General features: G+C 37.8%; 1 non-coding gene across 1 annotated transcript; it reads left to right on the forward strand.

Annotated features, from left to right (window-relative positions):
- The first annotated feature begins 772 nt into the window (after positions 1 to 772).
- On the forward strand, positions 773 to 880 carry LOC112761820 (small nucleolar RNA R71). The gene has a single exon (XR_003182196.1). It is a non-coding gene; the product is annotated as a small nucleolar RNA R71 (small nucleolar RNA).
- The last annotated feature ends 24,883 nt before the right edge of the window (positions 881 to 25,763 follow it).

Raw genomic sequence — 25,763 nt, forward strand, 5'->3', positions numbered from 1 at the left:
ATTCGGCCATGATGGTTATATCAATAGCCTTACACTCTCCTTTTGGATTTTCTTCTGTATTGCTTGGGAGAGTACTAGGAGGGGTTTCAGTGATTCTTTTACTCAGCTGGCCCACTTGTGCTTCCAAATTTCTAATGGAGGACCTTGTTTCATTCATGAAACTCACAGTGGCCTTAGATAGATCAGAGACTAAGTTTGCTAAATTAGAGGTATTTTGTTCAGAGTTCTCTGTCTGTTGCTGAGTGGATGATGGAAAAGGTTTGCTATTGCTAAACCTGTTTCTTCCACCATTATTAAAGCCTTGTTGAGTCTTTTGTTGATCCTTCCATGAGAAATTTGGGTGATTTCTCCATGAGGAGTTATAGGTGTTTCCATAAGGTTCACCCATATAATTTACCTCTGCTATTGCAGGGTTTTCAGGATCATAAGCCTCTTCTTCAGAAGATGCCTCTTGAGTACTGTTGGATGCAGCTTGCATTCCATTCAGACTCTGAGAAATCATATTAACTTGCTGAGTTAATATTTTATTCTGAGCCAATATGGCATTCAGAGTATCAATTTCAAGAACTCCCTTCTTCTGAGGCATCCCATTACTCACAGGATTCCTCTCAAAAGTGTACATGAACTGGTTATTAGCAACCATGTCAATGAGTTCCTGAGCTTCTGCAGGCGTTTTCTTTAGGTGAATGGATCCACCTGCAGAAGTATCCAATGACATCTTAGCTAATTCAGACAGACCATCATAGAATATATCCAGGATGGTCCATTCTGAAAGCATGTCAGAGGGACACTTTTTGGTCAGTTCCTTGTATCTCTCCCAAGCTTCATAGAGGGATTCACCTTATTTCTGTCTGAAGGTTTGAACATCCACTCTAAGCTTACTAAGCTTTTGAGGAGGGAAGAACTTGGCTAAGAAAGCCTTGACCAGCTTTTCCCAATAGTTCAGGCTATCCTTAGGTTGAGAGTCTAACCATATTCTAGCTCTGTCTCTCACAGCAAAAGGGAAAAGCATGAGCCTGTAGACTTCAGGATCTACTCCATTAGTCTTAACAGTATCACAGATCTATAAGAATTCAGTTAAAAACTGAAAAGGATCTTCAGATGGAAGTCCATGAAACTTGCAGTTTTGTTGCATCAGAGAAACTAATTGAGGTTTCAGCTCAAAATTGTTTGCTCCAATGGTAGGGATGGAGATGCTTCTTCCATGTAAATTGGAATTAGGTGCAGTAAAGTCACCAAGCATCCTCCTTGCATTATTATTATTTTCGGCTGCCATTTCCTCTTCCTGTTCAAAAATTCCTGTAAGGTTATCTTTGGATTGTTGTATTTTAGCTTCTCTTAGTTTCCTCTTCAGAGTCCTTTCAGGTTCAGGGTCTGCTTCAACAAGAATGTTCTTGTCCTTGCTCCTGCTCATATGAAAAAGAGGGAACAGAAAAATAATAATAATAGGGATCCTTTTTGCCCAGGTATAGAGGTTCCCTTATGTAAGTAGAAGAAGAAAATAAGAGTAGAAGAAAAGAAGAAGAGAAAATCTGAACTCAGAGAGAGAGAGGGGGTTCGGATTTTTGGTGAGTGAGGAAGAGATGTTAGTAAATAAATAAATAAATAGAAGAAGATGAGATGGGGAAGTTTTCGAAAATAATTTTTGAAAAAGAGTTAGTGACTTTTGAAAATGAAATAAAATTAAAATTAAACAATTAAACAATTAATTAATTAAAAAAAATTTTTGAAAAAGAGGGAAGAGATTTTCGAAAATTAGAAAGAGAGTTAGTTAGGTAGTTTTGAAAAAGATAAGAAACAAACAAAAAATAAATTAGTTAGTTGAGAAAAGATTTGAAAATCAATTTTGAAAAGATAAGAAGATAAGAAGTTAGAGAAGATATTTTAAAATCAAATTTTTGAAAAAGATAAGATAAAAAGATTTTTTTTTTTTGAAAAGATATGATTGAAATTAGTTTTGAAAAAGATTTGATTTTTAAAATCACAATTAATGACTTGATTCACAAGATATGATTCTAGAACTTAAAGTTTGAATCTTTCTTAACAAGCAATTAACAAACTTGAAATTTTTGAATCAAAACATTAATTGTTGATGATATTTTCGAAAATTATGAGATGAAATTAGGAAAAAGATTTTTGAAAAATATTTTTAAAATTTTCGAAAATAAATAAGAAAAATGAAAAAGATTTGATTTTTGAAAAAGATTTTGAAAAAGATAAGATTTTTAAATTGAAAATTTGATTTGACTCATAAGAAACAACTAGATTTTAAAATTTTTTTTGAAAAAGTCAATCAAATTTTCGAAATTTATGAGAGAAAAAAGGAAAGATATTTTTTTTATTTTTTTGAATTTTTATGATGAGAGAGAAAAACACTAAAAATGTTCAATGCATGGAAATTTTAGATCAAAACAATGAATGCATGCAAGAATGCTATGAATGTCAAGATGAACACCAAGAATACTTTGAAGATCATGATGAACATCAAGAACATATTTTTAAAAATTTTTATATGCAAAGAAAACATGCAAGACACCAAACTTAGAAATCTTTCATGTTCAGACACTATGAATGCAAAAATGCACATGAAAAACAAGAAAAGACACAAAACAATAAAATATGAAGATCAATCAAGAAGGTTTATCAAGAACAACTTGAAGATCATGATGAATGCAATGCATGAATGCATTTTTTCGAAAAGTGCAAATGGAGATGCAATTGACACCAAACTTACAATTGACTCAAGACTCAAACAAGAAATACAAAATATTTTTTATTTTTATGATTTTATTAATTTTTTTGGATTTTTGAATATTATTTTCGAAAAACATGTAGGAAAAAGAAAATAAGAAATCCAAAATCTTTAAGAAGAATTCTAGGAATCTTTCAATATTAGCCTAAAGCTCCAATCAAAAGGTTGGACATGGCTTAATAGCCAGCCAGCTTTAGGATGTAAATCAGGTGGATCTGGAACAGCAGCAGGTGGATTAGCAACAACTAGCTTGCTCTTGATAGTATTGGGTTGGAAGCCCCAGTCCAAATGAATTTAGATATGGCTTTACAGCCAGCCAGGCTCCAACATGCTTCATGAAACACTAGAATTCATTCTTAAAATTTTTAGAGTAATTTTCGAAAACAGATGAGAAATTTTTGAAAGATTTTTTTGAAAAATTTTTTAAAATAATACAAAAAATAAATTACCTAATCTGAGCAACGAGATGAACCGTCAGTTGTCCAAACTCGAACAATCCCCGGCAACGGCGCCAAAAACTTGGTGTTGTTGCTGGACCGAAAACTTGGCACTAATGTTACCGGACCAAAACTTGCCGAAAACTCGAACATTCCCCGGCAACGGTGCCAAAAACTTGGTGTTGTTGCCGGATTAAAAACTTGGCACCATTGTGGTCTGGAAACAATTGTGAATTGTTATTTGAAATTGATTGTTCCCCGGCAACGGCGCCAAAAACTTGGTGCACGAAATTGTGATCTCAGGCAACAGTGCCAAAAATTCTGTACACACGTCTTAATAAATCGTTTTTCATTCACAACTTCGATAAAACTAACCAGCAAGTGCACTGGGTCGTCCAAGTAATAAACCTTACGTGAGTAAGGGTCGATTCCACGGAGATTGTTGGTATGAAGCAAGCTATGGTCATCTTGTAGATCTTAGTCAGGCGGATATCAAATGGTTATGGAGTTTTCGAAATTAATAATAAATAAACAAAAAATAAAGATAGAAATACTTATGTATATCATTGGTGAGAATTTCAGATAAGCGTATAGAGATGCTTTTGTTCCTCTGAACCTCTGCTTTCCTGCTGTCTTCATCCAATCAATCCTACTCCTTTCCATGGCTGGCTTTATGTAAGGACATCACCATTGTCAATGGCTACTTTTCATCCTCTCTGTGAAAATGGTCCGATGCCCTGTCCCTGCATGGCTAATCATCTGGAGGCATCACCGTGGTCAATGGCTGCATCCCATCCTCTTGTGAAAATGGTCCAAATGCTCTGTCACAGCACGGCTAATCATCTGAGGTTCTCGATCACACTGGAATAGGATTCACCCTCCTTTTGCGTCTGTCACTACACCCAGCACTCGCGAGTTTGAAGTTCGTCACGATCATTCAATCCCAGAATCCTACTCGGAATACCACAGACAAGGTTTAGACTTTCCAGATTCTCATGAATGCCGCCATCAATCTAGCTTATACCACGAAGATTCTGATTAAGAGATCCAAGAGATATTCATTCAATCTAAGGTGGAACGGAAGTGGTTGTCAGGCACGCGTTCGTAAGGGAATGATGATGATTGTCACGTTCATCACATTCATATTGAAGTGCAAATGAATATCTTAGAAGCGAAATAAGTTGAATTGAATAAAAAAACAGTAGTACTTTGCATTAATTCATGAGGAACAGCAGAGCTCCACACCTGAATCTATGGAGTGTAAAAACTCTACCGTTAAAAATACATAAGTGAAAGGTTCAGGCATGGCCGAATGGCCAGCCCCCATGATCTAAGAACTAAACATCCCAAGATGATCCGAAGATGTCAAATACAATTGTAAAAAGTCCTATTTATACTAAACTAGCTACTAGGGTTTACAAAAGTAAGTAATTGATGCATAAATCCACTTCCGGGGCCCACTTGGTGTGTGCTTGGGCTGAGCTTAAATGTTACACATGCACAGGCTTCTTTTGGAGTTGAACGCCAGTTTGTAACGTGTTTTTGGCGTTCAACTCTGGTTCGTGACGTGTTTCTGCCGTTTAACTCCAGACTGCAGCATAGAACTGGCGTTCAATGCCCTTTTGCATCGTCTAAACTCAGCTAAAGTATGGACTATTATATATTGCTGGAAAGCCCTGGATGTCTACTTTCCAACGCAATTGAAAGCGCGCCATTTTGAGTTGTGTAGCTCCATAAAATCTACTTTGAGTGCAGGGAGGTCAGAATCCAACAGCATCAGTAGTCCTTCTTCTACCTCTGAATCTGATTTTTGCTCAAGTCCCTCAATTTCAGCCAGAAAATACCTGAAATCACAGAAAAACACACAAACTCATAGTAAAGTCCAAAAATGTGAATTTAACATAAAAACTAATGAAAACATCCCTAAAAGTAACTAGATCCTACTAAAAACATACTAAAAACAATGCCAAAAAGCGTATAAATTATCCGCTCATCAGCCACCAAAGCAATCTATTGGATTACCAAAAATTAAGTATGAGATAACTAACACAGCCAAGAAGATAAAGAAGAAGAGCTAACTACAAATAACAAACTAAATTGCAATTAAAAACAAAAAAAGTAAACACATGGAACAAGAAAAAGAAAAGTAGAAAGAAGGGGAGGGGAGAAGTAAAATTTTTAGAAGAGGACAGGAAAAGATGAGGGGGAGAAAAGAAGCAAGGAGAAGGGAGAAAGAAGGAAACAAGAAAGAAGAAAGAAATGGGGGAAGGGAAGTGACGCGGATGCATCGACCACGCATATGCATGGGAGGCTTCAGAAACTGGCGATGCGTGCACGTCGTCCATGCACGCGCGTGGAAACTAGATGGAGGAGTGACGCGTACGCGTCAGTCACATGTACGCATGGGGGTGCATCGTGCTCTTTGCACAACACCCCGCATAGATCCATCACAACTTTTTGTTTTGTGAACCATGCAGCAGCAGCATCCCAGCGATGCGTACGCGTCGATTATGCACACGCGTGGGTAAGAAAAAGATTAGATGACGCGTACATGTTAGCTATGCGTATGCGTGGGTAGGTTGTGCGCCTAACACCCCACCTACATGGTACCATCACAACTCTTTGTTTTGGCACCAAACAGCAGCACCCTTTACGCATCATTCTCGCATGGTGAGTCACGCGTACGCTTCAGGGATGCGCACGCGTGGGGTGCTGAAAAAGCGTTACCGTTAGCTTAGAATTTCTTCTCGGTTAGATGAAATAACTTCATTGCAAGTATAGTTCCAAACCGACAGAAAATGCTCAATCAAAGTTTAATTTTAGTTGTCACAAGTCTAACCTAATAAAAATAACCGAAAGTATTAGTCCCGGGTCGTTCTCCCTAGGAAACATAATCGAGTGCTCAATTATTGGTTATGAGTCTAACGGGGGTTGGGTTGATAAAACAAGAATTTAAATGACAATAAAGTAAAGAAAATAATTAAAGATAACAATTACTAAAAAGAGGCATTCATAGCAAGAATTGAGAATCTAGGCTTTCTATCCTAGTCATTAATCATAATATTATAATTAATAAGAGCTAATCCTGTTTAGTCATCTTCACCATCGGAAGAAGGTACAATGTTATCTTCGACATAGGAAGGAAGTCAAATAGGACTAGTTAATCTCAATCCAAAAGTTCTAATCAACTTACTAATTGAATTAGCAAGAGATTAGAGTCAATGAAAATAATATTAACTAACAACTCTAGATCACCAACATAAGTTGGGTGTTAATGACTCAAGAACACGTAATTTCTCTTTCTAAGCCAAGAATGCTCAGAAAGCTACTCTAACATCCAACCAAGCATTTTGTCAAACACTTGGAAGGCATAAAAGGAAAGCATGGTAAAATTGCAAGAAATATAAATTCTATAACTACCCAATGCAAGAAATTAATAATGACAAATCAATTAAGCATAAAAACAACATAAAACATCAAATTGCATTGAAAGAAATTAAGATCAACAAGAGTCATGAACATAAAAGCAACAAAATAGAGGAAATAGCAAATAACACTAAGAGAGCTAAGATGTGGCAACAAGAAATTGAAAGGAAATGTAGACCAAGACAAGAATTAAACCTAAATCTAAAGGAGATCTAACCTAATTCTACCCTAATTCTAGAGAGAAGAGGGAGCTTCTCTCTCTAGAAAACTACCTAAAACATGATTCTACACTATCTAATTGCTCCTCCCTTGTTTCCTCTTGAATTCTGTATCAAATAGTTTTAGAAATGAGTTGGACTTGGGCCTGGATGGCTCAGAAATCGCCCCCAGCATTTTGCCTTTAAGTGAGTCACGTGCCGTTCGTCACGCGTCCGCGTGGGTGACGCGTGTGCTTCATTGGCAGATTTCTTCCTCACGCGTACGCGTGGATGACGCGTGCGCATGGATGCAAACTTCTCTCTCACATGTACGCGTGATTGATGCGTGCGCGTGGCCTTGAATCCTCTAAATGCTCATTTCTTCATGAGTTCTCCACTTTGCATGCTTTTTCTTCACCTATTCCATCCAATCCTTGCCTTATAAATCCTAAGACCACTCAACAAACATATCAAGGTATCGAATGGAATTAAAGTGAATTAAATCTAACAATTTTAAGGCCTAAAAAGCATATTTTCACTCTTAAGCACAATTTTAGGGAGAATTGCAAAACATGCTATTTCATTGAATAAATGTGAGATAAGTTGATAAAACACCCTAAATTCAACACAAGATAAACCACAAAATTGGAGTTTTTCAAACCTCCCCATACTTAAACTAAACATGTCCTCATGCTAAACTCAAGAAAGAGACAAAGGGTATCAACATTTATTCAATGCAAACTATCTAAAAGCAACCTATCTACATGAAATCTATCTATATGTATGCAACTACATGGTCAAAATAAATCAATCCCCAAGAAAGCTTGTATGACCATAAGGGCTAAGGCAATAGCAATCAAATCAAACCCACAATTGAATTGAGTTATTGAAAAGATTTTAACAACTTGCAAGAAAAGAGATGATCATAGGTGAAAATATGTAATTGAACAATTGAACTCTCACCGGATGTGTATCCACTCTAGTTGCTCAAGTGTATAGGGTTGATTCACTCAATTCTCCTCTAATCATGCTTTCTAAGATTTGTTTTTCATCTAACAATCAACAATTATTCAATGCATGCATACAAATATCATGAGGACTTATCCATAGGTTGTAATGGGGCTAGGGTCGAGGTAGGATTGTATTTGGTCAGGTGGACTAGAATTTGAATCTTTGATTAACTTAAACTTCCCACCTAACCTATGACAACCTATACTATTTAAAGCAAACCTAACTATCCATTCTTCACTTTTTCACACACTCATGCATTCTCTTTTTTTATCACAACCCATATGCATCGATTATTATTACTTTACTTTGGGGCATTTTGTCCCCTTTTTTATTGCTTTCTTTTTCTCTTTTTCTTTTTCTATTTTTTTCTTTTTATCTTAATTTTTTTATTTTTCTTTTGTTTTTCTCTTTTTCTTTTTGATGAATTATATACAAAGGTACCAATACATATGGTTCAAACATTTAATGCATGAGTATGTACCTAATTCCTAAAATTTTCAACAAAAATATAAAATACACTTTCATCTTACCCAATGGTCCCAAATCTCCCACAATTGAATGATAAACACTCTTACTAGCCTAAGATAATCAAATATCAAAATTAAGGAAATTTATTATTTTTCACTTTAAGGCTAGTAATGTGCTAAAATTAAGAACAAAGGGGTTTAGCATAGGCTCAAGGTTGGTTAACAATGGTAGATAAAAGGTAAGGCTATTTTGGATAAGCGAGCTAAATGAAACGATGGCCTCAATTATATAAATGCATTCATACGCAAAATAATGGACATAAAGAATCAAACAAATCAAAGATTACAATCATAGAAAGAGAATAATATACACAAGAATGAAATAGTGGTTGTATGATATAACCACACAATTAGGCTCAAAACTCACATGCTTATGTGTTCTTAGCTCAAAAACATGTTCCACAATATATAATTCAAGTAAGTTCTAAAAAATTTTTTTTACTCAAATTAATAGGGGTGCCCTATAGATAAATTCCTTGAAAAATTTTATTATTTTGACTAAACTTATTATATATATATATATATGCAAACTAAGAAAATGCAACTAAAATTCTAAAAGACCTAAAAATGAAATGCGAAAGTGTTGGGATTAGAAATTTGTCACCCAAAAATGGCCGATTCGGTCAGACAACCTCCCCACACTTAAAATTTTGCACCGTCTTCGGTGCATTCAAAGATTAGCAAGGGGGTACGGCGGCTACACGGGTTGCCACCTTCAGCTGGTGGATCAATCGGCTGCTGCGTGTTCTTTCCTCTGCTTCTGTTTTTGCTTATGACAAATCATCCTGAACAATAGAAAACAGGATATGATAAGACAGGTAAATACACAAGCAAGGAAGCATAGATTATTTGAATGAGGTAATTATCACTAGAATGAAGTGAGTGAATTAGTTTGTGACATTAGGGAAAAAAGTGTGTGAGTTCTAAGTTGCATGCGGTTTAGAATACACACACAGATATTAAAAGTTATGTCACAAGTTCACAAAAGAAATCATACACTTCACTCATTCTAGTGTGCTTGAAATACTACTTTAAGGAAAACTTGTACGTTAAGATAAACAAACAAGTAATAAAGAAGCATGAAAGTACTCAAGTTAATAATCGAGCAATTGTGAAATGGATAGTGATTGGACAGAGATTGATGTGGAAGAGAACTTAATGGACCAAATGATATATGAAACTTACACATCAATGAATGACACACTTTGAATTTATTTGCAATACCTAATTGACATAGAAGTGGAAGACATGGGTGCTATGGAGCTTAGGAAAAGAGAGATAGAAATTAAAATTGATCACATAGCAAGCATGCTGCACAAAGCTTAGAAAGCTCAAAAATATATCACTAGGTAAGCTCATGATCCAATTTTATAATTCCACAAATCTCAATACATGAAATAGGTGATATCAATAAGGGTCAATCATAAACAAGCATCACCTAACAAAAAATACATTGATAATACACAAATTGTCTCATCATAGATAATGAATTCAAATCACATGCTGGCCAAAACATGCAATTTAGAAACCTAAAAACATTCTTGAAGGCAATGTTATAAGTACTTGGTATGCACAAATGTTAAGCATGATCAATTCAAAACCAAGCAACAAAAGGTAACCTCAATAAAAGAATCTAACAATGAAAATTAATAATAATGATGTTAAAATAACATCCTAGTAGTAATCAGCAGCAATAAACAGCAAACAAGATTAATAATCCAACACTTATCATGAAAAATAGAAAGATAAACATAAATCAAACTAACTAAATAAATAACTAACTAAAAGAGATGGTGATAGATGGTGATTGGTAGTGTTGGATGATGGTTGAAGAAGGGAAAAAAAGAGGAGAAGAGACAAGAAGAAAAGAAATGGAAAGAAGAAAAGAAAAGAAGAGAGTGAAACAAGGCAGAGTGTCACGCGTACGCGTCACTTCACGCATATGCGTACATGGCAGAAACAGGGGGCGATGTGTACGCATCGTCGATGCACACGCGTGATAGTGCAAAGAGAGACAGATGACGCGTATGCGTGGGTCAAAATTGTGCTAGAGGCACAATTTCAGCACACTACGCGCACAACTCTCCAGAATTTGTACTGCACCGAGAAATTTTAGGTGTCACACGCGTACGCGTGGTCGAGGCATACGCGTGAGGGGTTGAAAACATAGGGGTCATGCGTACGCGTGGGTGACGCGTATGCGTGGCTGGGTGCTCTGTTTTTCAAAATTTTCCAATTTCTTGCACTAAACCAAGCATTCCAAACATCCATACAGCTACCAAAACACCATCAAACCTTATTTAACATACTAGACTACTAAATAAACTCAACAAACTAAAATAAACACAAAATTAAACTTATTTTACCGATATATACAAAAGAGAAAAGTGAAAAGATGTTACCATGGTGGGGTGTCTCCCACCTAGCACTTTTATTTATTGCCTTTAAGTTGGACTTATGGGGAGCTCTCATCAAGGTGGCTTGTGCTTGAATTCATCTTTGAACTTCCAGCAATGCTTGGTCTTCCATTGTGCTCCAAGATTCTTAATTAATTGCACCAACTCTTGATGGAGTTCTTTATAAGCTTGGAGCTCCAAAAATTGATCCACATCTTGTAATCTGGGATCCCAAACTTTGTTTTCACACCCGTCTTCAAGTTGATCATCATGATTCCATCCGAGTGGTTTAGCCTTGGAATTCTAGTTTATGCACCAAACTATCCTCCTAGACCCATCCATTTGAGCACTAGTCCAACCTTTGCATCAACTTCTTGAAGCCTCAACCATAATGAGCCTAGATTTACAATGCCAACCACTAAACATCCTTCTCTTACGCTTCATTCCACAATGCATCCTAAGTTGCCCATCTATTTCAAGCAAACCAAATTCAAGTGGGACAATAAAGCTAAGAGTGATAAGGTTTACCCACTCAAATGAAGAATTAGATGGCGACCTAGGTAGAGGAGTTTCCAATGATCTTGATAGAGCACATTCCACTCCTGTCCATCCTCTTCTAAGGGCTTCCACCACTTGACAAGATTCTTCAAGCTCTACCTCTTGCCAAGCTTCCTCAAGTTCACATTCTTCCTCACCAATTTCTTCTAGCTCTTCCCCATCACTCAAATCATATCTTAGAGGTTGAGTGAAGTTTACCTCAACATCAATTACAAGTTCAATGGGGAAGGATTCATTAAACTCAAAAGGATCATATGTTGATGCGGAATCATCATAAATAGGGAGGCTTGTTGCTTGTACCATTTCTTCCAATTCTTCAATCACATTATGCCTTGGAGTTTGTGCACTATCCTTCTTAACATCACTTTCAAACTCCATGGAAGAAGGCTCTTCAACTTGAGATTTCTTTTTGCACTCAACATCTCCTAAATCTTCAACCACTTCCTTTGGTCCAATTATCTCTACTTTCTCCTCTTGTTGCACTTCTTGCTTTAACTCTTCTTCTTCACCTTGAAGCTCCAAATTCTCCTTCTCATTGTGCTCCTCAATTAATCCTCCACATTTAACAATAAGGGTGTCTTGGATAGTTGAGCACAATGATGCTAACTGGCTCATCACTTCGGTTAAGCTAGCCACGACTTCCTCTTGCCTTTGGCAACGAGTTAGGAGTTCTTGTTGTTCTTGCAATAGGGGTTAGAGAGATTCATCAAATAAAGGCAGTGGTGGAAAAGAGGGTTCATTATTTGGAAGAAGAGTGTCATAGTTTGAAGGTGGTTCATATTTGTGAAAGTCTTGAGGTGGTGTATGAGGAAATATTGGTTCTTAGGAGTGTTGATGTTGGAATGGTGGTGGCTCTAAGTATGGTTCACATGGTTGTTGGTATGGTGGATATGGGTTAGGATCATATGGAGGTGAATGGTGGTTGATGAGCGGATAATTTATACGCTTTTTGGCATTGTTTTTAGTATGATTTTAGTAGGATCTAGTTACTTTTAGGGATGTTTTCATTAGTTTTTATGTTAAATTCACATTTTTGGACTTTACTATGAGTTTGTGTGTTTTTCTGTGATTTCAGGTATTTTCTGGCTGAAATTGAGGGACTTGAGCAAAAATCAGATTCAGAGGTTGAAAAAGGACTGCTGATGCTGTTGGATTCTGACCTCCCTACACTCAAAGTGGATTTTATGGAGCTACAGAACTCAAAATGGCGCGCTTCCAATTGCGTTGGAAAGTAGACATCCAGGGCTTTCCAGCAATGTATAATAGTCCATACTTTGGCCGAGTTTAGACGACGTAAAAGGGCGTTGAACGCCAGTTCTACGCTGCTGTCTGGAGTTAAACGCCAGAAACAAGTCACAAACCAGAGTTGAACGCCAGAAATACGTTACAACCTGGCGTTCAACTCCGAAAAGAACCTCTGCACGTGTAACATTCAAGCTCAGCCCAAGCACACACCAAGTGGGCCCCGGAAGTGGATTTATGCATCAATTACTTACTTCTGTAAACCCTAGTAGCTAGTTTATTATAAATAGGACTTTTTACTATTGTATTAGATATCTTTGATCAGTTGTATGCTATCATAGATCATGTTTGAGGGCTGGCCTCTCGGCCATGCCTGAACCTTTCACTTATGTATTTTCAACGGTAGAGTTTTTACACTCCATAGATTAAGGTGTGGAGCTCTGCTGTTCTTCAAAGATTAATGCAAAGTACTACTATCTTTCTATTCAATTCAACTTATTCCGCTTCTAAGATATCCATTCGCACCCAAGAACATGATGAATGTGATGATTATGTGACGCTCATCATCATTCTCCCTCATGAACGCGTGCCTGACAAACACTTCCCTTCTACATGCAAACAAGCTAGAATGAATATCTCTTGGATCTCCTAATCAGGATCTTAGTGGTATAAGTTAGAACCCATGGATGGCCATTCCTGAGATCCGGAAAGTCTAAACCTTGTCTGTGGTATTCCGAGTAGGATCCGGGAAGGGATGGCTGTGACGTACTTCAAACTCGCGAGTGCTGGACGTAGTGACAGACGCAAAAGGATAGTAAATCCTATTCCAGTATGATCGGGAACCTCAGATGATTAGCCGTGCCGTGACAGAGTATTTGGACTATTTTCACAAGAGGAGGGGATTGTAGCCACTGACAATAGTGATGCCCTTGCATAAAGCTCGCCATGGAAAGGAGTAAGACTGATTGGATGAAGGCAGAAGGAAAGCAGAGGTTCAGAGGAACGAAAGCATCTCTATGCACTTATCTGAAATTCTCACCAATGATTTACATAAGTATTTCTATCCTTCTTTTATTATATTATTTTCGAAAACTCCATAATCAATTATTATCCGCCTGACTGAGATTTGCAAGGTGACCATAGTTTGCTTCAAGCCGACAATCTCTGTGGGATTCGACCCTTACTCACGTAAGGTATTACTTGGACGACCCAGTGCACTTGCTGGTTAGTTGTGCGAAGTTGTGACAGACAATAAAACTAGATCAGAGCACCAGGCCTTTGGAGCCTTGGATATGTATCACAATTTTGTGCACCAAGTTTTTGGCACCGTTGCCGGGGATTGTTCGAGTTTGGACAACTGATGGATCATCTTGTTGCTCAGATTAGGTAATTTTCTTTTTGTTTTGTTTTCAAAAATTTTTTTAAAAATCTTTCAAAAATTTCTTCCTTGTTTTTGAAAAAATTTTAAAAATAAAAATGTTTTCAAAAATATATTTTCTTCAGAATTTTTAAGAATGAATTCTAGTTTTTCATAAAGCATGGCTGGCTGTAAAGCCATGACTGTAGGGCATGTTAGACCTGTCATGTCTGAGTTACATACTAAAGCTTGGCTGGCTATTAAGCCATGCCTGACCCTTTGATTGGAGCTTTAGTCTAAAGAGCATAAGATTCCTGGAATTCATATTAAAAATTTTGGAATCCTTATTTTTCTTTTTCAAAATGATTTTCAAAAAAAAAAATCATAAAATCATAAAAATCAAAAATATTTTTGTGTTTCTTGTTTGAGTCTTAAGTCATGTTATAAGTTTGGTGTCAATTGCATATTCATCTTGCATTTTTCGAAAAAATTCATACATTCATAGTGTTCTTCATGATCTTCAAGTTGTTCTTGGTAAGTCTTCTTGTTTGATCTTGATGTTTTCATGTTTTGTGTCTTTCCTTGTTTTTCATGTGCATTTTTGCATTCACAGTGTCTAAACATGAAAGATTTCTAAGTTTGGTGTCTTGCATGTTTTCTTTGCATATAAAATTTTCAACAATAAGTCTTGATGTTCATCATGACATTCAAAGTGTTCTTGGTGTTCATCTTGACATTCATAGTGTTCTTGCATTCATCACATACTTTGATCCATAACTTTCATGCATTGCATCATTTTCATGTTTTTCTCTCTCATCATTAAAAATTCAAAAATAAAAAAAATATCTTTCCCTTCTTCTCTCTCATAAATTCGAAAATTAGATTTAACTTTTTCAAAAATTTTTTAAAAATCTAGTTGTTTTTATGAGTCAAGTCAAATTTTCAATTTAAAAATCTTATCTTTTTCAATTTTTTTTAAAAAATCAAATCTTTTTCAATTTTTTTAGTTATTTTCGAAAATTTCAAAAATATTTTTTAAAAATCTTTTTCTTAATTTTACATCATATTTTCGAAAATAACATCATCAATTAATGTTTTGATTCAAAAATTTCAAGTTTGTTACTTACTTGTTAAGAAAGATTTAAACTTTGAGTTCTAGAATCATATCTTGTGATTTCTTGTGAATCAAGTCATTAATTGTGATTTTAAAAATCAAATCTTTTTCAAAACTAACTTCAATCATATCTTTTCAAAAATATCTCCTTATCTTATCTTTTTCAAAATTTGATTTCAAAATATCTTTTCTAACTTCTTATCTTCTTATCTTTTCAAAATTGATTTTCAAATTTGTTTCAACTAACTAACTAACTTTTTTGTTTATTTCTTATCTTTTTCAAAACTACCTAACTAATTCTCTCTCTCTAATTTTCGAAAATATCTTCCTCTTTTTCAAAATTTCTTTTTAATTAACTAATTATTTCAAATTTTAAATCTTAATTTTCGAAAATTACTAACATTTTTCAAAAACCATTTTCGAAAATCACTAACTCTTTTTCAAAAATTATTTTCGAAATTCTTTCTTTCTCATCTCCTTCTATTTATTTATTCATCTACTAACATCTCTTCCTCACATCACTCACCAAATTCGAACCCCCTCTTCTATCTGTGTTCGAATTTTTTCTCTTCTTTTCTTCTTCTACTAACAATAAGAAACCTCTTTACTGTGACAGAGGATTCCTCTTCTTTTCTTTTTCTCTTCTCTTTCTTATGAGCAGGGACAAAGAAAAAGGCATTCTTGTTGAAGCTAATCCAGAACCTGAAAGGACTCTGAAGAGAAAACTAAGAGAAGCTAAATTACAACAATCCAGAGACAACCTTATTGAAAATTTCGAACAAGTAAAGGAGATGGCAGCCGAACCCAACAACAATAATGCAAGGAGAATACTTGGTGACTTTACTGCACCTAATTCCAATTTACATGGAAGAAGCATCTCCATTCCTACCATTGGAGCAAACAATTTTGAGCTGAAACCTCAGCTAGTTTCTCTGATGCAGCAGAACTGCAAGTTTCATGGACTTCCATCTGAAGATCCTTTTCAGTTCTTAACTGAATTCTTGCAGATCTTTGATACTGTTAAGACTAATGGAGGAAATCCTGAAGTCTACAGGCTCATGCTTTTCCCTTTTGCTGTAAGAGACAGAGCTAGAATATGGTTGGACTCTTAACCTAAAGACAGCCTGAACTCTTGGGATAAGCTGGTCACGGCTTTCTTAGCCAAGTTCTTTCCTCCTCAAAAGCTGAGCAAGCTTAGAGCTGATGTTCAAACCTTCAGACAAAAAGAAGGTGAATCCCTCTATGAAGCTTGGGAAAGATACAAACAGCTGACCAAAAAGTGTCCTTCTGACATGCTTTCAAAATGGACCATCCTGGATATATTCTATGATGGTTTATCTGAGCTATCAAAGATGTCATTGGATACTTCTGCAGGTGGATCCATTCACCTAAAGAAAACGCCTGCAGAAGCTCAAGAACTCATTGACATGGTTGCTAATAACCAGTTCATGTACACTTCTGAGAGGAATCCTGTGAGTAATGGGACGCCTATGAAGAAGGGAGTTCTTGAAATTGATACTCTGAATGCCATACTGGCTCAGAACAAAATATTGACTCAGCAAGTCAATATGATTTCTCAGAGTCTGAATGGAATGCAAGCTGCATCCAACAGTACTCAAGAGGCATCTTCTGAGGAAGAAGCTTATGATCCTGAGAACCCTGCAATAGCAGAGTTAAAATACATGGGTGAACCATATGGAAACACCTACAATCCATCATGGAGAAATCACCCAAATCTCTCATGGAAGGATCAAAAGCCTCAACAAGGCTTTAATAATGGTGGAAGAAACAGGTTTAGCAATAGCAAGCCTTTTCCATCATCCACTCAGCAACAGACAGAGAATTCTGAGCAGAATCCATCTAGCTTAGCAAATTTAGTCTCTGATCTATCTAAGGCCACTGTGAGTTTCATGAATGAAACAAGGTCTTCCATTAGAAATTTGGAAGCACAAGTGGGCCAGCTGAGTAAAAGGATCACTGAAATCCCTCATAGTACTCTCCCAAGCAATACAGAAGAGAATCCAAAAGGAGAGTGCAAGGCCATTGACATAAGCACTATGGCCGAACCTACAAGGGAAGGAGAGGACGTGAATCCCAAGGAGGAAGACCTCCTGGGACGTCCAGTGATCAATAAGGAGCTTCCCTCTGAGGAACCAAAGGACTCTGAGGCTCATCTAAAGACCATAGAGATTCCATTGAACCTCCTTATGCCATTCATGAGCTCTGATGAGTATTCCTCTTCTGAAGAGAATGAGGATGTTACTGAAGAGCAAGCTGCCAAGTTCCTTGGTTCAATCATGAAGCTGAATGCCAAATTATTTGGCATTGAAACTTGGGAAGATGAACCTCCCTTATTCACCAATGAACTAAGTGATTTGGATCAACTGACATTGCCTCAGAAGAAACAGGATCTTGGAAAGTTCATAATACCTTGTACCATAGGCACCATGATCTTTAAGGCTCTGTGTGACCTTGGTTCAGGGATAAACCTCATGCCCCTCTCTGTAATAGAGAAACTGGGAATCTATGGGGTGCAAGCCACTAAAATCTCATTAGAGATGGCAGATAATTCAAGAAAGCAGGCTTATGGACAAGTAGAGGACATGTTAGTAAAGGTTGAAGGCCTTTACATCCCTACAGATTTCATAGTCCTAGATACTGGAAAGGAAGAGGATGAATCCATCATCCTAGGAAGACCTTTCCTAGCCACAGCAAGAGCTGTGATTGATGTGGACAGAGGAGAATTGATCCTTCAATTAAATAAGGACAACCTTGTGTTTACAACTCAAGGATCTCTCTCTGCATCCATGGAGAGGAAGCATAAAAAGCTTCTCTCAAAGCAGAGTCAAACAAAGCCCCCACAGTCAAACTCTAAGTTTGGTGTTGGGAGGCCACAACCAAACTCTAAGTTTGGTGTCAAACCCCCATATCCAAACTCTAAGTTTGGTGTTGGGAGGTCTCAACAAAGCTCTGCACATCTGTGAGGCTCCATGAGAGCCCACTGTCAAGCTATTGACATTAAAGAAGCGCTTGTTGGGAGGCAACCCAATTTTTATTTATTTAACTATATTTTTCTTAGTTATATGTCTTTATAGGTTCATGATCATGTGGAGTCACAAAATAAATATAAAAATTGAAAACGGAATCAAAAACAGCAGAAGAAAAATCACACCCTGGAGGAAGACCTTACTGGCGTTTAAATGCCAGTAAGAAGCATTTTTTGGGCGTTCAACGCCAGAACAGAGCATGGTTCTGGCGCTGAATGCCAAAAATGGGCAGCATCTGGGCATTTGAATGCCAGAAATGCACCCTGGAGGAGAGCTGGCGCTGAACGCCCAGAACAAGCATGGTTCTGGCGTTCAACGCCAGAAATAGGCTACAAATGGGCGTTCAACGCCCAGAACAAGCACCAACCTGGCGTTGAACGCCCAGAGTTGCGTGCAAGGGCATTTTGCATGTCCAATTTGGTGCAAGGTTGTAAATCCTTGAACACCTCAGGATCTGTGGACCCCACAGAATCACCTCAGGATCTGTGGACCCCACAGGATCCCCACCTACCTCCACTTACTTCTTCTCACCCCTCTTTCACACAATCCCATAAACACTCTTCCCCAAAACCCTTTACCAATCACCTCAATCTCTCTTCCCCATCACCTCTTCACTACTCACATCCATCCACTCTTCCCCATAAACCTACCTCATAAACTCCACCTACCTTCAAAATTCAAAATCAATTCCCCACCCAAACCCACCCTAAATGGCCGAACCTTCACCCCCCTCCCTTCCCTATATATAGCCCTCCATTCTTACTCATTTTCACACAACACAACCCTCTCTTCTCTTCTTGGCCGAAACACAACCCCTTCTCCCTCTCCTCCATTTCTTCTTCTTCTTCATCTATTCTTTCTTCTCTTGCTCGAGGGCGAGCAAAATTCTAAGTTTGGTGTGGTAAAAGCATAAGCTTTTTGTTTTTCCATTACCATTGATGGCACCTAAGACCGGAGAATCCTCTAGAAAAGGAAAAGGGAAGACAAAAGCTTCCACCTCCGAGTCATGGGAGATGGAAAGGTTCATCTCCAAGCCCATCAAGACCACTTCTATGATGTTGTGGCCAAGAAGAAGGTGATCCCCGAGGTCCCTTTCAAACTCAAAAGAAATGAGTATCCGGAGATTCGACATGAAATTCGAAGAAGAGGTTGGGAAGTTCTAACAAATCCCATCCAACAAGTCAGCATCCTAATGGTTCAAGAGTTCTATGCCAATGCATGGATCACCAAGAACCATGATCAAAGTAAGAACCCGGATCCAAAGAACTATGTTACAATGGTTTGGGGGAAATACTTGGATTTTAGTCCGGAAAATGTGAGGTTGGCGTTTAACTTGCCTATGATGCAAGGAGATACACGCCCCTACACTAGAAGGGTCAACTTTAATCAAAGCTTGGACCAAGTTCTCATGGACATATGTGTGGAAGGAGCTCAATGGAAGATTGACTCCAAAGGCAAGCCGGTTCAACTAAGAAGATTGGACCTCAAGCCTGTGGCTAGAGGATGGTTGGAATTCATCCAATGCTCCATCATCCCCACTAGCAACCGATCTGAAGTTACTGTGGATCGGGCCATCATGATTCATAGCATCATGATTGGAGAGGAAATAGAAGTTCATGAAGTCATCTCTAATGAACTCTACAAAATAGCCGAAAAGCCCTCTCCTGGGTCAAGGCTAGCTTTTCCTCATCTTATTTGCCATCTATGTTACTCAGCTGGAGCTTTCATAGAAGGAGACACTTCCATTAAGGAAGAGAAGCCCATCACTAAGAAAAGGATGGAGCAAGTAAGAGAGCCCATTCATGGAGCTCAAGAGGCGCATGAATCTCATCACCATGAGATCCCGGAGATGCCTCAAATGCATTTTCCTCCACAAAACTTTTGGGAGCAAATCAATACCTCCATAGGAGAATTAAGTTCCATCATGGGACAATTAAGGGTGGAACATCAAGAGCACTCCATCATCCTTCATGAAATTAGAGAAGATCAAAAAGCAATGAGGGAGGAGCAACAAAGACAAGGAAGAGACATAGAAGAGCTCAAGGACAACATTGGTTCCTCCAGAAGGAAACGCCACCATCACTAAGGTGGATTCATTCCTTGTAATTATTTCTTCTGTTTTTCGTTTTCTCTATGTTAAGTGCTTATCTATGTTTGTGTCTTCATTACATGATCATTAGTAGTTAGTAACTATGTCTTAAAGTTATGAATGTCCTATGAATCCATCACCTCTCTTAAATGAAAAATGTTTTAATTCAAAAGAACAAGAAGTACATGAGTTTTGAATTTATCCTTGAACTTAGTTTAATTATATTGATGTGGTGACAATGCTTCTTGTTTTCTGAATGTATGCTTGAACAGTGTATATGTCTTTTGAAGTTGTTGTTTAAGAATGTTAAATATGTTGGCTCTTGAAAGAATGATGACTAGGAGACATGTTATTTGATAATCTGAAAAATCATAAAAATGATTCTTGAAGCAAGAAAAAGCAGCAAAGAACAAAGCTTGCAGAAAAAAAAATAGGCGAAAAAAAATGGAAAGAAAAAGCAAACAGAAAAAGCCAAAGCTCTTAAAACCAAGAGGCAAGAGCAAAAATCCAATAACCCTTAAAACCAAAAGGCAAAGGCAAATAAAACGGATCCCAAGGCTTTGAGCATCATTGGATAGGAGGGCCTAAAGGAATAAAATCCTGGCCTAAGCGGCTAAACCAAGCTGTCCCTAACCATGTGCTTGTGGCGTGTAGGTGTCAAGTGAAAACTTGAGACTGAGCGGTTAAAGTCAAGGTCCAAAGCAAAAAAAAAAGAGTGTGCTTAAGGACCCTGGACACCTCTAATTGGGGACTTTAGCAAAGCTGAGTCACAATCTGAAAAGGTTCACCCAATTATGTGTCTGTGGCATTTATGTATCCGGTGGTAATACTGGAAAACAAAGTGCTTAGGGCCACGGCCAAGACTCATAAAATAGCTGTGTTCAAGAATCATCATACTGAACTAGGAGAATCAATAACACTATCTAAACTCTGAGTTCCTATAGATGCCAATCATTCTGAACCTCAATGGATAAAGTGAGATGCCAAAACTATTCAAGAGGCAAAAAGCTATAAGTCCCGCTCATTTGATTGGGGCTATGTTTCATTGATAGTTTGGAATTTATAGTATATTCTCTTCTTTTTATCCTATTTGATTTTTAGTTGCTTGGGGACAAGCAAGAATTTAAGTTTGGTGTTGTGATGAGCGGATAATTTATACGCTTTTTGGCATTGTTTTTAGTATGATTTTAGTAGGATCTAGTTACTTTTAGGGATGTTTTCATTAGTTTTTATGTTAAATTCACATTTCTGGACTTTACTATGAGTTTGTGTGTTTTTCTGTGATTTCAGGTATTTTCTGGCTGAAATTGAGGGACTTGAGCAAAAATCAGATTCAGAGGTTGAAAAAGGACTGCTGATGCTGTTGGATTCTGACCTCCCTGCACTCAAAATGGATTTTATGGAGCTACAGAACTCAAAATGGCGCGCTTCTAATTGCGTTGGAAAGTAGACATCCAGGGCTTTCCAGCAATATATAATAGTCCATACTTTGGCCGCGTTTAGATGACGTAAAAGGGCGTTGAACGCCAGTTCTACGCTGCTGTCTGGAGTTAAACGCCAGAAACAAGTCACAAACCAGAGTTGAACGCCAGAAATACGTTACAACCTGGCGTTCAACTCCAGAAAGAGCCTCTGCACGTGTAACATTCAAGCTCAGCCTAAGCACACACCATGTGGGCCCCAGAAGTGGATTTATGCATCAATTACTTACTTCTGTAAACCCTGGTAGCTAGTTTATTATAAATAGGACTTTTTACTATTGTATTAGATATCTTTGATCAGTTGTATGCTATCTTAGATCACGTTTGAGGGCTGGCCTCTCGGCCATGCCTGAACCTTTCACTTATGTATTTTCAACGGTAGAGTTTCTACACTCCATAGATTAAGGTGTGGAGCTCTGCTGTTCTTCAAAGATTAATGCAAAGTACTACTGTCTTTCTATTCAATTCAACTTATTCCGCTTCTAAGATATCCATTCGCACCCAGGAACATGATGAATGTGATGATTATGTGACGCTCATCATCATTCTCCCTCATGAACGCGTGCCTGACAAACACTTCCCTTCTACATGCAAACAAGCTAGAATGAATATCTCTTGGATCTCCTAATCAGGATCTTCGTTGTATAAGTTAGAACCCATGGATGGCCATTCCTAGGATCCGGAAAGTCTAAACCTTATCTGTGGTATTCCGAGTAGGATCCGGGAAGGGATGGCTGTGACGTACTTCAAACTCGCGAGTGCTGGGCGTAGTGACAGACGCAAAGGGATAGTAAATCCTATTCCAGTATGATCAGGAACCTCAAATGATTAGCCGTGCCGTGACAGAGCATTTGGACCTTTTTCACAAGAGGAGGGGATTTTAGCCACTGACAACGGTGATGCCCTTGCATAAAGCTCGCCATGGAAAGGAGTAAGACTGATTGGATGAAGGCAGAAGGAAAGCAGAGGTTCAGAGGAACGAAAGCATCTCTATGCACTTATCTGAAATTCTCACCAATGATTTACATAAGTATTTCTATCCTTCTTTTATTATATTATTTTCGAAAACTCCATAATCAATTATTATCCGCCTGACTGAGATTTGCAAGGTGACCATAGCTTGCTTCAAGCCGACAATCTCCGTGGGATTCGACCCTTACTCACGTAAGGTATTACTTGGACGACCCAGTGCACTTGCTGGTTAGTTGTGCGAAGTTGTGACAGACAATAAAACTAGATCAGAGCACCAGGCCTTTGGAGCCATGGATATGTATCAAAATTTCGTGCACCAGTGGTATGAGGCTTGTGAGTATGGTTGTTGAGGGCTATGTTGAGGAAGAGGGTCATATGCATATGGTGATTGTGGTTGACAATCACAATGAGGGTCACCACATTCATTAGGTTGGTATGCATTAGGAGTTGGATTATACCCATAATAAACCAGAGGAGGTTGTTGCCAAGAAGGTTTTCCATAAGCTTGGGGCTCCTCCCATCGTTGATTCCCAAATCTTTGATGCACATCCTCATTGAAGCTTCCATTTCCTACAACATAGTTTGAACCAAACTCATAGCCAAAGGGATGAGAATTCATAATAGAAAGACAAAAAGAAAAACTAACAAGAGATAAAGAAAACAAACTATTCATAATATTCACATATATACGATAACTAGTGCACGAAATTGTGATATCAGAGAACGACGCCAGAAACTCTGTACGCACGTCTTAATAAATCGTTTTTCATTTACAACATCGATACAACTAACCAGCAAGTGCACTGGGTTGTCCAAGTAATAAACCTTACGTGAGTAAGGGTCGATCCCACGGAGATTGTTGGTATGAAGCAAGCTATGGTCACCTTGTAAATCTCAGTCAGGCGGATATAAAATAGTTATGGAGTTTTCGAACATAAATAATAAATAGATAGAAAATAAGGATAGAAACACTTATGTATATCATTGGTGAGAATTTCAGATAAGTGTATAGAGATGCTTTCGTTCCTCTGAACCTCTGCTTTCCTGCTGTCTTCATCCAATCAGTCTTACTCCTTTCCATGGCTGGCTTTATATAAGGACATCACCGTTGTCAATGGCTACTTTTAATCCTCTCTGGAAAATGGTCCGATGCGCTGTCACTGCATGGCTAATCGTCTGGAGGCATCACCTTTGTCAATGGCTGCATCCTATCCTCTTGTGAAAATGGTCCAAATGCTCTGTCATAGCACGGCTAATCATCTGAGGTTCTCGATCATACTGGAATAGGATTCACCCTCCTTTTGCGTATGTCACTATGCCCAGCACTCGCGAGTTTGAAGTTCGTCACAGTCATTCAATTCCAGAGTCCTACTCGGAATACCACAGACAAGGTTTAGACTTTCCGGACTCTCATGAATGCCGCCATCAATCTAGCTTATACCACGAAGATTCTGATTAAGAGATCCAAGAGATACTCATTCAATCTAAAGTAAAACGGAAGTGGTTGTCAGGCACGCGTTCATAGGGAATGATGATGATTGTCACGTTCATCACATTCAGGTTGAAGTGCGAATGAATATCTTAGAAGCGGAATAAGTTGAATTGAATAGAAAAATAGTAGTACTTTGCATTAATCTTTGAGGAACAGCAGAGCTCCACACCTTAATCTATGGAGTGCAGAAACTCTACCGTATGAAAATACATAAGTGATAATGGTTCGGGCATGGACGAATGGCCAGCCCCCATGAAAGTCTAAGATAGCATAAAACTGATCAAAGATGTCTAATACAATAGTAAAAAGTCCTATTTATACTAAACTAGTTACTAGGGTTTACAGAAGTAAGTAATTGATGCATAAATCTACTTCCGGGGACCACTTGGTGTGTGCTTGGGCTGAGTTTGAATGTTACACGTGTAGAGGTCAATCTTGGAGTTGAACGCGAGTTTGTAACGTATTTCTGGCGTTCAACTCTGGCTTGTGACGTGTTTCTGGCGTTTAACTCCAGACAGCAGCGTAGAACTGGCGTTCAACGCCCTTTTACGTCATCTAAACTCGGCCAAAGTATGGACTATTATATATTGCTGGAAAGCCCTGGATGTCGACTTTCCAACGCAATTGGAAGAGTGCCATTTTGAGTTTTGTAGCTCCAGAAAATCCACTTTGAGTGCAGGGAGGTCAGAATCCAACAGCATCAGCAGTCCTTCTTCAACCTCTGAATCTGATTTTTGCTCAAGTCCCTCAATTTCAGCCAGAAAATACCTGAAATCATAGAAAAATACACAAACTCATAGTAAAGTTCAGAAATATGAATTTAACATAAAAACTAATGAAAACATCCCTAAAAGTAACTAGATTCTACTAAAAACATACTAAAAATAATGCCAAAAAGCGTATAAATTATCCGCTCATCAGAACACCAAACTTAAATTGTTGCTTGTCCCCAAGCAACTGAAAATCAAATAGGATAAAAAGAAGAGAATATACTATAAATTCCAAACTATCAATGAAACATAGCTCCAATCAGATAAGCGGGACTTGTAGCTTTTTGCTTCTTGAATAGTTTTGGCATCTCACTTTATCTATTGAAGTTCAGAATGATTGGCATCTATAGGAACTCAGAGTTCAGATAGTGTTATTGATTCTCCTAGTTCAGTATGATGACTCTTGAACACAGCTATTTTATGAGTCTTGGCCGTGGCCCTAAGCACTTTGTTTTCCAGTATTACCACTGGATACATAAATGCCACAGACACATAATTGGGTGAACCTTTTCAGATTGTGACTCAGCTTTGCTAAAGTCCCCAATTAGAGGTATCCAGGGTTCTTAAGCACACTCTTCTTTTGCTTTGGACCTTGACTTTAACCGCTCAGTCTCAAGTTTTCACTTGACACCTTCACGCCACAAGCACATGGTTAGGGACAACTTGGTTTAGCCGCTTAGGCCAGGATTTTATTCCTTTAGGCCCTCCTATCCACTGATGCTCAAAGCCTTGGGATCTTTTTTATTTACCCTTGCCTTTTGGTTTTAAGGGTTATTGGCTTTTTGCTCTTGCCTCTTGGTTTTAAGAGCTTTTCGCTTTTTCTGCTTGCTTTTTTTTTTATTATTTTTTTCGCCTATTTTTTTTTTCTGCAAGCTTTGTTCTTTGCTGCTTTTTC

Source organism: Arachis hypogaea, chromosome 16 (genome assembly GCF_003086295.3).
Source record: "Arachis hypogaea cultivar Tifrunner chromosome 16, arahy.Tifrunner.gnm2.J5K5, whole genome shotgun sequence".
NCBI classification, from domain to species: Eukaryota; Viridiplantae; Streptophyta; class Magnoliopsida; order Fabales; family Fabaceae; genus Arachis; species Arachis hypogaea.